Here is a 14,987-nt window from a genome sequence, read left to right on the forward strand (position 1 = left end):
ATTGAATAAAAATAATCAGGGACTTAAATTTATATTTATAGAATTCTGAATGAGTCTATTTTTAATAGAAACAAACAAGAACATCATTTGAATTCTTTATAAAGAGATAATTTATTTTTAGTGAAGAAGGGTCAGAACTGTTAGACAACAGAACAGGGGTGACTTTGAAGAATAAACTGTATTGATTAGCTAAACCAAAAATTCTAAAAATTTTATGGTAAAAAAATATATGAGTCTAGTTTCAGGGAAATTAACATATCTTAATTTGGAGTTCTGTAGCTCAAGTTATAAATAATTTAGTGACTATGACTCAAGTAGACAACTTTGAATGAACTATAAATAATAGTTGAATTATAGAGAATGTTGCATATGAACATGAAATGTATTAAATTGAGAATTAAATTTATTTATTTAGATCCAGAAGATTCAAATACGAAGCTAGATCGAGGAAAGGAAAAAGTTCGGGATTAATAGATTTTTACTGTTTACAAACAAGTATCAAGGTAAGTTCGTGTAACTTGAATTATATTCTTAAATGCTTGAGATTGTATGTTATTGATGTGAATATGATTTGAGTGTTCATTGTATGAAAATTAATGAAACATTGATATATTTGATAAAATGGGAAGAAATCCCATTTGAATGAAAGGAAAATTCGATGGATTTCTGAAAAGGAATTGACGGTAAAAAGGATCTAGCCCGGACGGGTGATCCTATCTTGATATAGCCCTCCCGAAGAATATGTGTAAAATGGATTTAGCCCGGACGGGTAATCCGAATTAGGGTCTGAATTTAGCCTGGACTGGTAATTCAGATCCAAGCTCATTAGAGTAATTGTCGTTGCAGGGGATTTAGCCTGGACTGGTAATCCCGACAATACTCTATGAGTTTATATTGCAGGGGATTTAGCCTAGACTGGTAATCCCGCTGCAAGGTTGAGGTTCGCGGGAGTGTGCTCTCTGAAATGGAAATGTGCGCACATGAATATGAATTGACGGACCCGGAATTGTACACTAAAAGTGTACCTCTGAAAATCCATCGAAATTCCGATAAATTCAACGGGATAAATATGAAAAGTAATAAGGGAATGAAAATCATGATATTGATGAGTACATCAATCATGGTATATATATATTATTGATACATGGAAATTATTGTACTAACTTGAATGTTAAGTTTGTGCATGTTAGGGTAATAATGCATTGAATGGATATATGAATGTTTATTATATTGTATTGAAAATATTAGGTAAGTATAATTCTTGTTACATGAGCTTACTAAGCACAAAGTGCTTACCCCGTTTCCTTTTTCCCTGTTTTGTAGTGTTAAGAGCTTGGAGGTCGGATTTGGTCGGAGACACATCACACTGTCAACCTCAGGATTTCGGTATATAAAGAAACTTTATTTTGGAAGTCAATGGCATGTATAAGCTAACAAAGTAAATGTTAACGTGAAATGAATGTAAAGTTAGCCATTAGTATGGTTAACAAACCTGGTTATAGATATGTGATGACGTTATCTTATATAAATGCATGAATCTATCATGAAAATATGTTGAATTGAAAAAAAATTTAATTTGTAAACTCCGGTAATGCCTCGTACCCTATTCCGGCAATGAATTCGGGTAGGGGTATTACACTTCTTGCCTCGTGTGTTGGTCATAATGTGCTTGCAAAAGTAGAATATTCAAATATCTATAAAAGCAAGACAAAAATATTACCAATCAAATACGTCGAGGATTCCTTTGAATAAGATGTGAATAAGACAAAATATAAGAGACTTTGGTGTGATAAAATTGGCTAATCTAAATGATCTATTCTTAAATGCACTAATATGCAGAAATGAAAAAATTAACAGGATGTAAATCCTAATAAACTAATTAGAAATAGTAAATGAAATATTAAACTAATAAGACAACGTAATGCACTTAAAGAAGAAAGAAGACAGATGAAAAAGAAAACCCTTACTTAATCAACTACTAACCAAATCCACAAAAATCCAAAACTATCGATTATGAACAACAATAAGCAGAAAAATAAATAAAACATAATAAATAATAATAAGGCTTAAAAATTTCAAAATGTCAATTAAAAGAAAATGTCAAAAATCTAAAGAATTAATAAATAAAATAACTAAATTAAAAAAATAAAGAAAATAAAGAGTATAGGGAAACCGACTGGTATAGTTATGGTGGGGATATGGATGGCGGTGAACCCTTGCGGGAGGCACGGTGGTTGTCAGTCAGGGCTGGTGCGCGCGGGGGAAAGAGCGTGAGAGGGTTTCGTTGGGGCTGATCTATTGGGGGTGGGGTGGTTCTTGGGTTGGACGGTTGAAGAGAGAAGGGAGGGGAATGAGGGTGAGGGGTGCTGTGTGCATGCGGGATGGGTCGATCAGACGAGCGTGCGGCTATTGGTGGCTAGAGAGAGGGGCAAGGTGTGGGAAAGAATGGGAGGAAGAAAGGGGTGGGGAGTAGGAAAAAGGGAGAAAGGGGTCGACCGGTGGTGGAGGCGGCTGCTGGTGCAGTCGGCATTGGGGGCACGGGCGTGGGGTGGTTCTGAGGGCTGTCGCGGCTAAGATGACTTTGAGGAAGAAGACCAATGTGAGTTAAGGTTAGGTTTTGGGGATTAAAAAGGGTACACGATTGTGTGAGGCCAGTGTTGGGCCACACGGCCGTGTCACATGCCTGTGTGGCCACGTCTAGCCCTTATTTATCGCAAAAATTGAATGCCCAAAAATCACACGGCCTAGGGACACGCCCGTGTGGCTAGGTCGTGTGGTTCACACGGTTGTGTCGCACGGCCATGTTCTATGTCCTTCACTTTTCCCACGCCCGTGTGGTACTTCACACGCCTGTGTGTCCTAACACACGCCCGTGTGCCTTGCCCGTGTGGCTCCCTGACTTATTTAAAATTTGAAAATTTAGCTCCAGTTTTCACACGGCCTAGGACACACCCGTGTGTCCAAGCCGTGTGAGTCGCACGGCCCTGTGGATCAAATTCATGGCCATATAGCTCAATACTTGGGGAATTTTTAGCCCTGTTTCCACATGGCCAAGGACACACCCGTGTGTCTAGGCCGTGTGGGCCACTGTACCTGCACAAAAACAGTAAAAATAGCTAAAATAAACTAGTTAGTGGTGTTAGTGCTCGGGTTACCTCCCGAAAAGCGATTATTTAGAGTCTAAGCTCGACTTACCTCAATTTTGTGTGATTACGGTGGATCATGGAGTCAAGACTCCTCTTTCTCAATATTAATTCTATTATCCTTATAAAGTTTAAGTCGAGTGACATTTACCTTAAAAGTGTCGAATTGAGAATGATTTACCTCAACTGTACCGTATGGGAGAACATTAAGTACCGTGAAAGGAGTCGCTCCATTTATATTAAGCTCTAAAGTAGCAATTCGAGGGTCCTTTTCATCTAACAATACTTTATCCCCAACTTTAATTTGCTTTGTTTCATCCCTACGCTCATCGTGGTGCCGGTTTGATGTTTCATGTGCTTTTGGTTTTTCCTTGACATGTCTTCGCCATTCATCTAGTTCATCGATCTGAAGCCTTCATTCTTCGTGAGTCACTCCATTTTTGTGGCATGGAGTAGAATGAAGCTCCATCACGTTCTTCCTAGGGGACTCCTCTAAAGAAATTTGACTTGTAACATTATTTAAATTAACTGAATCATCTCGATTACTAGATATTTTAGTAGAATCACGAGCTTAGAGAGTAATCATGTCATCCCCTACGAGAAGTGTAAGTTCACCTATGCCAACATCAATGATAGTCCTAGCAGTCGCTAAAAAGGGTCGTCCTAAAATCAAAGGCACGTCATTATCCTCTTCCATGTCTCGGACAACAAAATCAATTGGGAATATAAATTTATCAATTTTAACAAGCACGTCTTAAATAATACCCCTAGGAAATCTGATTGTTTTATCTACTAATTGAATGCTCATCCTAGTTTGTTTGGGTTTCCCAAGACCTAGTTGTTTAAACATTTTATAAAGCATGACATTAATACTTGCCCCTAAATCAGCCAAAGCATTGTTAACATTTAGACTACCAATTAAATAAGGAATCGTAAAACTCCCTAGATCTTTTAACTTGTTGGGTAGCTTATTCTGTAGAATGGCTGAGCAAACTGCGTTCAACTCCATATGTGACACCTAATCCAACTTCCACTTATTTCCTAAAAGCTTCTTTAAAAATTTAACTGCGTTTGGCATGTGTGAAAGAGCTTCAATAAATGGTAAGTTAATATGTAATTTCTTTAATAGTTTAAGGAATTTACCAAATTGTTCGTCCGTGTGGTCTTTCCTTGTCACCTTAAGGAATGGCACACAAGGTTTATACTCTTTACTTACATCAACCTTACCGTTATCTACCACATGGTCTTGCCTTGGTTTCGGTTCATCCTCAACTAACCCTTCATCATTGTATATGGTAATAGCATAAAGTTGCTCTTTTGGGTTAATTTTAGTGTTGCTTGGTAGGTTACCTTGTGGTCGTTCAGAGATCAACTTAGCAAGCAGCCCTATTTGAGTTTTGAGCCCTTGAATCGACGCTTGCTGATTCTTAAGCGCTATTTCGGTATTCTGAAAATGAGTTTCTGACACCGAAATAAATTTTGTGAGCATCTCTTCAAGGTTCAGTTTCTTCTCTTGTTGGTAAGGTGGTTGTTGAAAACCTGGAGAATGTTGTGGTCTTTGATTTCCTTGACCACCCCACGAGAAATTGGGATGGTTCCTCTAACCTGCACTATAAGTGTTACTATACGGGTTACTTTGAGGTCTAGAATTATTACCCATATAGTGGATTTATTCCTCCTCGGTGCTAAGATTGAAGGGTGGATAATCTGTGCTATGTACTCCTCCTCCACCTGAATCACAGCTCATCACTGGATGTACCTGAGTAGAACCATACAAACCATCAATCTTTTTATTTAAAAGTTCTACCTGGTTAGATAGCATAGTAACCGCATTGAGGTTGAAAATACCAGCAGCTTTCATTGACTTCGTTCTCATGACTTGCCACTGATAGTTATTCAGTGACATCTCTTCAATAAATTCGTAAGCCTCTTCAGGTGTTTTGTTGTTTAATTTTCCACCAGCGGCTGCGTCAATAAGTTGCCTTGTTGAGGGGTTCACACCGTTATAAAAGGTCTGAACCTGTTGCCACAAAGGTAACCCATGGTGAGGGCACCTTCTCAATAAGTCCTTGTATCTCTCCCATGTATCATAAAGAGTTTTTAAATCCGTCTGCACAAAACAAGAGATATCATTCCTTAGTTTAGCAGTTTTAGCCGGCAAAAAATATTTTAGTAAAAATTTTTCGGTCATTTGTTCCCAAGATGTGATTAACCCTCATGGTAACGAGTTTAACCACTGTTTAGCTTTGTTCCTTAATAAGAATGGGAACAATCGAAGGTGAATGGCATCGTCAGAAATACCATTAATCTTAGAAGTGTCACAGAATTCCAGAAAATTTGCTAAATGAGTGTTTGGATCCTCGTCCTGCAAACCATCAAACTGAACATACTGTTGTATCATTTGAATTGTGTTAGGTTTCAGTTCAAAATTATTTACAGCAACACCTAACTATACTCGATTCAGTTCCTGTTAAAGTAGGTTTAGCATAATCATACATAGTAAGAGGAGCAGGATCTTGATTTATTGGATTTGCAGCAACCACATGAGGTAGCAGATTATTCTGATTTTCAGCCATCTCCTCGGTTGTGGTGTGAATATCGTCCTCTTGCCCTTCCTCCATGTATTGTAAGCTTCGCCTTATTTCTCTTCGGTTTCTGCGAGCTGTGCTCTCAATCTCACTATCAAAAAGTAGAGGTCCTGACCGGTTTCTTCCAGTCATAAACTATAAAAACCTGTCAGAAGTAAGGAAAAGAAAATTTAGTAAATAAAAATAAAAATGGCTAAAGTAATAAAAATTAAGTGTTCCTAATATCTTAGTCCCTAGCAACGGCGCCAAAAACTTGATGATCGTGAAACTAACTAAAAATTCGACTTAAGGCAAGTGCACCTATCGAACAGTAGTATAGTTATTGTAAGACCGGAAATATTGTATCCACGAGGACTAAAAATACTAGTAATTACTATCTTTTTATTATCTAGCCTAAGGATTAAAGGATGTTTTTAAACTAAACTAATTTTCTAATTTAACTAAGATTGCGACAGAGTTGAAAGTTGGAAAATACTTTACAAAAACCAATGGAGAAGACAATACCCAAGAAAGAATCCACCTAGACTTCACTTATTACGTTTGACTTAGACGATTTATTCACTTGACTTATTCCGTTAAATCCCTGATTTACGTTATTAACCCTTTTGAGACTAAAAACAATTGACTCTAGGTTGATTAATCGAAATCTCTTTCTAATTAAAACCCCTATTGTCGCATTAACTCGATCTATGGATTCCCTTATTAGATTTGACTCTAATCCAGCAGATTTATGTCGTTCTATCTCTAGGATTGCATGCAACTCCGCTTAATTATGAATGATCTACTCTTAAACAGGGACTTTTGCTCTACTAAATAAGCACATCAAGAACCTGAATTAATATCCTGGAATATTAAAGTAAGGATTAAAACTCACAATTAAGAATAAGAACAAATATTTATCATATGAATCAAAGAGTAATAAGATTAATCTTAGGTTTCATCTCCCTTAGGTATTTAGGGAGTTTAGTTCATAATATTAATAGAAAACATCTCAAAGTTTGGAAAACAACAAAACATAAAGAAACCCAAAGAACTTCTAGGAAATTGGATGGAAATCTTCAGTCTTGATGTAGGTCCTGGCTCCGAGGTGATTCCGATGGCTATTCTCAAGTATTTTCTACCTCCAACTCTATGTGTCCTCTTTAATCCTCTTCTAGGGTGTTTATATAGGCTTTAGAATACTTCAAAACCCTCAAAAGTGGCCTTTTCCGAGTAGAGCTAGACTTGCTCTCGATAGGGACACAACTGTGTGCCACGCTAGTGTGCAAGTGCTCAAACCGTGTGCAATTCTGACTTGGATTAATGTTGACACGGCCATGACACATGGGCGTGTGGTCTGCCCGTGTGCCTCACACTGGCGTGTGGTTTACCCATGTGGAAGTACCTAGGCCGTGTGAAACACTGTTTTAAGCCCAATTTGTCTGTTTTTGGCCCGTTTCGTGCTCTTTTTGCTATCCTAAGCTCTCCTGAGTATAAAACATGAAATTAAAGGATTAGGAGCATTGAATTCACTAAAACCAAGGAAAAATCATTCATAAGTATGCTAAGCATGGGGTAAAAATATGTATAATTTAAGGTTTATCAATCTATTCTTCTTAAGTTCAGTCCAATGTACTTTTAGTCAAGTCAGTGACATCTATGTTTCTAGCTTTTGGTAGCTCCGATGCCCAAAACATCTCTCCAATTGGACTTGATAGACGATATATTAGTCCTTCAATCGATTTGCTCTTTTCTGATTTGACTAAGGACATGTTTAGGTTTGTCTACTAATATAAGTTCTCTTTTTGTATTACGATCCAACCATATAATACTACTTAGTATTAATTTGAACATTAGACAACCAATGAGCAACATTTGCTTTTATTTTGCTTTGCATGCAAAAGTCACATAAAGATAATCGTACAAAGTATATTAATGTAATCAATGAATTTTTTTTATTAACCAATCTATTTGAAAAAATTACAAGTTTACAAACGAATATACTACACTTAGGGCATCAAATCCAACAAAAAACTCAATAGCCATAGATACCCTATCCTCTCAAACATGGTTCATGATGTGTTGGCAACTCCAATTTCTACCGTGGCTTTTGAATTGGCTTTTAGCACCGGTGGTCATGTGCTTAATGTATATAGGAGTTCTTTTAACTCCTAGAATTGCACAAGCCCTTATTTATGCTCAAAATTCGCTACCTGGAAGTTATTCTTCTACTTCGGACGTGTTTGAACCTGAAATTGATATTCGCCAACCTAATAAGTTTGATTTGGGTAAGAAATTAATACATTATAATTTTATTTATGTCATTGATTTATTTCAAATATTATTTATTTACTGATAAGGATGGCCCTAGGGCCTGTAAGTTATTTTGGGTAAGTTTATTTAGTATATTTTTTTATTTCAGTTTTTCTATTTGATTTTTTTAATAATTTTAGGGAGAACCATAAAAAAGACTAATAGAAAAGTTTTTTATACAAGAATTCAATAGGTGTATCTTTTCACAAAATACCCTTTCAGAGGGACGTATTTTTTAATAAGATACCCTTTTATAAGATTATGTTGTTTTATAAAATAACTTCACATAAAGTTATATCTTCATAAGGCAACTTTACGTACAAAAGGTACGTCTTTACAACACAACCATTCATTAATTATAATTTATTAGAATTTTCTAGGTAATAAAGTACTATTATTTACCAACATTATAAACTACTAACAATCCCCATTTAGTTTAAAATGTTGGTAATTTACTTTAAGGTTTTTCACATAAACAAATATTATGCATACAAGATAGTATCTCTTGATTTAAACTATGTGTAACATCCCAAAATTGGGCCTAGTCAGAATAGTGGTTTTGGGACCACAAATCTGACGTTAAAATATTTTTTTTATGATTATTATGAGGCCTAGGATATGAAAATAAGCATGTGTTAAAGTTTCATGAAGATAAGGTGTCCAATTGGAAATTAGGGACCAAATTGAATAAATTGCAAAACTTGGGTTCTAGAAGCAATTTGTATGAAATTGCTTTGGATTATTAATTATGAGGTCTTAAATAGAAATTTTCCCAATTTCTAAGTTTTTGGACAAAAATGGGCGTGCATGGAAAATTTTGAAAGTTTAATAAGGAGGGGCATTTTGGTCATTTGGTAATAAAATTAATAACAATGAAAAACGAAAGCTAAAACCAGCCATCTTCTTCCCCATAGCTGCTAAAATTTGTATGTACTCCCTAGCCTCATTTTAATGTTCTTTGTATTTTTAAGATCCCCGTATCATGCTCTCTCTATTTCTACCCATATTTCAAGCTAGGATTCGTGTTTAAAAATTTACCCATGCATGAGATGCTTGTGTTTTGATGATTTATGAAGGAATATGAGAGTTTGAAGAGTGGTAAACAACTTTTACTAAGTAGTTTTTCATGGAAATGGCTAAAAGGACCATTTTGTAATGGTTGTAGAAATGGGTAGAAGAATGGGAAATGAAGGAAAATGTGGGCTGCTATAAGTATGAAAAACATTCGGCTAGGCTTGGGTAGCCAAGAAATTACATACATTTCATTATATGAGCCTTAGAACTAAGTTGTAAAAAGTGTGAAAGGTTAGGGGCAAAATGGTCATTTTGCCTTAGGATGAGTTTTAGGCCGAAAAATGAATAATGTAATGTATTAACAATTTCTTGTTGCTTATATAGACCCCGAGAGACCAATCCTGAAGGTCGACCGTGGAAAGAAAAAGGTTTCAGAGTAACTGAAATACGAATACGAAACGACTACCAGGTAAGTTCATATAACTTGAATGTACACTTTAAAATACATTCAAATGTATGTTCTTAATTGTAATATAATTGTGTTATTCATTGTGAAATAATTTATGGAAAATATGGTATTAATGAAAAGATGATAAAATGTCTTGGTTGAATAAAAAGGATATCTGATGGATTTATCAAAAATGAATTGATGGTAAAAGGATCTAGCCCGGACGGGTGTTCCTAAAGTGATCTAGCCTCTCGAAGAATATGTGTGCATTATGGATTTAGCCCAGACAGGTAATCTAATTAGGTTCTGAATTTAGCCTGGACTGGTAATTCAGATCCGAGCTCATGATAGTAATTATCATTGTAGGGGATTTAGCCTAGACTGGTAATCCTGACATTTACTCTATGAATTTATACTACAGGGGATTTAAACTGGACTGGTAATCCCTTCGTAAGAGCAAGGTTCGCGAGAGTGCGTACTTGAAATGATCACTTGCATGATTTGACAGTAAATGGGATATCCATCGAGATTCTGAGAAATTCAACGGGGTTAAAATGAGAAAAAGGAATGGAAATACTTAAATTGATGAGCTCATCTAAGATGATTATTATCTTGTATCACTATGGGACTAACTTGATGATTGAATACACGTGTTAGGGAAAATAATCTATGCTTGATGGATTGTATAACTAATGTGGTTGTATGTTAAATAACCGATAAGTTTACTTTCCTATTATCCGAACTTACTAAGCATGTTAATGCTTACTCCCTTTCATTTCCCTATCTTATAGAGCTTGTGGACTCGTGAAGATTGGAAGATGATTGGAGCACTGTCTACACTATCAACTTATCTCGCTTTGGTATATAGAAACCTTCATTTTGTTATAATGGCATGTATAGGGTCCTTGTTCATTTTGTTATACGTGTCATTTGATTAGCCAAAGTAATGGCTTTAAATGTTATGTTAATTTATTTTGTATATGGCTATGAGATGTGGCCATTATTGATGTGGGTTGTAGCCCTACTTATTTTGCATGCTAAATCTTAAATGTTCCATGTGATATGTTGATGTGGTTTATCATGGATGGATACATGAAATGAGGCCTAATAACTCGAGAGTGGTTATGGCATAAAATGGTATGTGGTTATAATATGGCCTAAATGTAAAATGCATAATGTGATATGATAATCCTTAATACAAAAAGAATAATCTTGCATGTGCTAAATCAATGAGATGAGGTTAACATGCAATAGCCTATGCCAAGGTGGTTTAAGAGTATGTTTAGGCTTTGTAACATATCTTTGAAGCTTACAAGTGTGCATGGATGTTAGACGGTGACCAATGGCTTGGAAAATAGCCTCCAAATGGTCCACACGGGTAGACACATGGGTATGTGTCTAAGTCGTGTGTGACACACGGTCAGCCCCCATGGGCATGTCATCCGACCATGTGTCCCCTGCACCTTAAATTTCAGGTCAGAATGCATGATAGTAAATACACGGGCAGAGACACGGCCGTATGTCTCAGCCGTGTGGAGGACACAGCCTCTAGCCATGGGCGTGTGCCTTGGTCATGTGCCTCGAATTGGATTGTGATGTCATAAACAGAATGTTAAGGTTTTTGGACACGAGCGATGACACAAGTGTGTCTAGGCCGTGTGATAGACACGGGCCAGGGACACAAGTGTGTGCTAGGCTGTGTGAAAACCCCTGTAGGTTTGAAATGAAAAATAAATCCATACGGGTAAGGTACACGGCATGTCCCAAGTACATGGACATGTGCCCTGCCTCCACACGGGCGTGTGAAGCTTAAAGCATGGAATTTTCCCAAGCCATCTCAAGTTCCCGATTTAGTCCCAATCCTTCTCTGATGGCTGTTTTGGGCCTTGTAGGCCCATGGTAGGGACAATTTGTGTGTGTATGAATGAGGTTGTTTTAAAGAAAAATTTTATAACTTGGTTTTTGCATGAATGACTATGTATGTGGTTAGTAATGCCTCATATCCTATCCCAGTCTCGGGTACGAGTAAGGGGTGTTACACTATGAATTAGCAGAAATATCTCAAAGTTCTAATGAAGTTGTTGGTGTCCAAAGATTTAACCACACCTCTTAGTATTAGAAGTTGAAATACACCACACATAATATTCATTTATATTCCTATCAGAGGTTGCTCACTTTTAGCACTAATATGGCCATGTGCTTATTTTTTTATAATAAACATTTACAAGAGAGATCCCACCTCTACTTGTTAAAGCGGCACCACTTATTATGTTTATATAGGTAGAGTTCCTTTAATGTCTCCATTACTTTAGACATTTAAATAATAAGTAGTGAACTCCCTTAAAAGTAATTAAACTCATCTTCTATATGTAGTGGACCACATTAGCTTCAATTAAACTTGTTTTTAAAATGAGTTTTACTAGTGCATCATAGACACATAAGGGTAACTTGTTTTTACCTATTAAACTTTAAAATTAGGGGTTATTAATTAAAAATTGGGTTCCCATTATCCGTGTCTAATAATTGAGTTGAAACACATTCTAATTGTAGTAGTACTAAACAAGAAAATTTATTTTCTCACATTATTATTATAAATTAAAGATTAAATCTCTAATATATAATCAATTCATAGGCTAACTATCCAAATGTCTATTTTACAACATGCCTTTTGGACATTTTTCCCTTTTTCCAAGATAGTTGGCACCAATTGTGACAACAACTCATTCACATTAGTATAATTTCAATCATTCCATTTCCATAACTTTAATCCAACTTGAAGTTGGATAAATGAATAAAGAAGCCCATTACATTAATTCTTTAAAAAACAAACTCAATGACTTTTTCTTTAACAAGATAGCCAAATTTATTAACTTATATAATTTCATTGATCCCACTCTAGTAGCCCCGAATAAATTAAATACATGTATTAAGATACGAAGGCTTCTTATTCCACAACAACGAAAGCACTTTTTCACTCTTTCATGTACTAGGGGATTTCACTTGGAAAAGAAAATGTTCCATACTAATATATTCGGGTCCATAACTGTGGGTTCCAATGCATGAGATCTTGTAGCACTTACCAATGAGGCCCTATTTATTAGTATTACACGGAAGAAATCAATTATAAACACTAATACAATTAGACCTGCTCTTCATAGACAAACTTGGGATTTACGATCCCAGGTAAGATCAGTTCAGGATCATGGGATCCTTTTCTATCAGATAGGAAGGATTGTTGTACAAAATGTACTTCTAAGTAATTGCCCCTTAGATCCTATATCTATCTATATGAAGAAGAAATCATATAACAAAGGGGATTCTTATTTGTACAAATGGTACTTCTAGCTTGGAACGAGCATGAAGAAATTAATGATACTTCTTTATCTTTTGAGTTGTTCTGTCGGATCGATCGCTCAATACCTTTGGTCTCTACCTGGACCCAATGAAAAAAATGGGATCACTTCTTATGGGTTCGTTAAGAATGATTTTAATCTAGTTCATAGCCTATTAGAAGTAGAAGGCACTCTGGTGGGATTAAAATTTGTTCTTAAGAAACCAACACATACAAAATGTACTTTCTTTACTAAAGAATGTTTAAGCTAACATTCAAGATACCATATATCAATATGTTCTTTCATTCAACTTTTCACTATTTGAGAGATTCTTAAAATTATTTTCACATAACTAAGAGGCCTTTCAACTATCCACCTTTAGTGAAATATTACTAGCATAGCAACCATTTGATATCTTAAAATTAAAAGTAAAATTTTAGAACTTTTGATCAACTCAATATGAGAATATATAAATTTAATAATATATCAAATATAATAGCCATAAGAAAGAAAGGATAATATTACTTGCAACAAAAAATAATAATTCGAGGATAATATTACTTGCAACAAAAAATAATAATTCCAACATTAAACCAAACCTATATATAATGCATTAATAGTTACTAAGGTATCTTTACCAAAATCATATCACTTTTTGGTAGTAAACACTATTCAACATTAAATCTATTGAAAAAAATTTATTGTTACATAACTATTCGGTTGTTTAATCAATCAAATGAATAACTCTTAAACATTTAAAATTCAAGATTCATTGTTGAAAGCAAAAATTACCTTCAAATCCAAATTCGTTGGAAGCAACGGGAATTTCCATTCTAAAACCGAATAGGTACTAGTACTTTAATTATTTATTCATTCATTCATTCACATACATATAGAAAAAAATATTATCAATAGAAAAATATATCCATCACTATAAGCTTAAATCAAGCAGATAAATGAGATATACCTCGACGAATCATATAAAGTTACTATAGATAATGTTGGTATAAACCTTTATCGATGCACCTCTCAATCTACAGTGACGCTTATCCGTCACTAAAAGTGTTGTTGGCTATTTTTTATCCTATCATTGTTAACAACATTTTTACTGACTGTTTTGTTGCTACCATCATACTATCATATGATTTTGTGACAATCATTTATCAACCGATTTTGTAACACCCCTAACCCCTATCCGTCGCCGGAACAGGGTTACGGAGCATTACCGAAACATTTAGAAACATTTACAGATAATTCATGTAAATGACTATTCATTAGCCGAGATCAATCAAAACATCTTTTAATTGGGTCATCGAGGCCCAATACGAGCATTAGAAATGGGTCGGGACTTAATCAGAACCTCTGAGAATTTTTCGCGAAATTTCAAAAAATTTCCAAGGTGCAGGGCTCACATGCCTGTGTGGTCCAAGGGACACGCCCGTGTGACCCCGGTACACACCCATGCTGCAGGCCTTGTTCGACCCCGTGTAACTCTCTGACTTGTGTACACGGTCGTGCCACACACCCGTGTGCTAGGCTGTGAATGAGGTGCAGGTTTCACACGGCCAAGATACATGCCCGTGTTCTAGGTTGTGTGGCACACACGGCTGAGACACATGCCCGTGGCTCTGCCCGTGTGCTTAATTCGAAACATTCTGTTTCTAAATTTTTAATATGCAGGGGACACAAGGCTGTACCACACGCCCATGAGCATGGCCGTGTGTCACACACGGTTTACACACACGCCCATGTGTATGCCCATGTGGACAAAATAAAGTCATTTCTAGCTTCATTTCTCACCCCAAACTTTACTATAAACCTATACCACATCTTGTATTCATAACCTAACCAATCCAAGCATTTTAATCAAGTTAATTCTATCATTTAACATGATATATCATCATAAGCATTCATGTTTACAATCTTACTCTTTTATAAGCATACTTGTTTACCCTCTCTTAATCAAACAATATATAGCACTTATGTTATCACCATGACATGAACTTAAATACATATATACATGTACCAAAACAGAATCATCACTAGCCATCCCAATGGCTAGATTACAATAATCATTTACATTTTTATGCCAATATGGCCAACATAACCTATACATGCCATTACAACCATAATTGATTTACCATATTGTACCGACGTGGACCAATGGATA

General features: G+C 35.8%; 1 non-coding gene across 1 annotated transcript; it reads left to right on the forward strand.

The window, feature by feature from the left end:
* Positions 1 to 5,179: 5,179 nt before the first annotated feature.
* Positions 5,180 to 5,286, forward strand: LOC121229965 (small nucleolar RNA R71). The gene has a single exon (XR_005927916.1). It is a non-coding gene; the product is annotated as a small nucleolar RNA R71 (small nucleolar RNA).
* The last annotated feature ends 9,701 nt before the right edge of the window (positions 5,287 to 14,987 follow it).

This window comes from Gossypium hirsutum, chromosome A05 (assembly GCF_007990345.1).
Source record: "Gossypium hirsutum isolate 1008001.06 chromosome A05, Gossypium_hirsutum_v2.1, whole genome shotgun sequence".
Classification (NCBI taxonomy): Eukaryota; Viridiplantae; Streptophyta; class Magnoliopsida; order Malvales; family Malvaceae; genus Gossypium; species Gossypium hirsutum.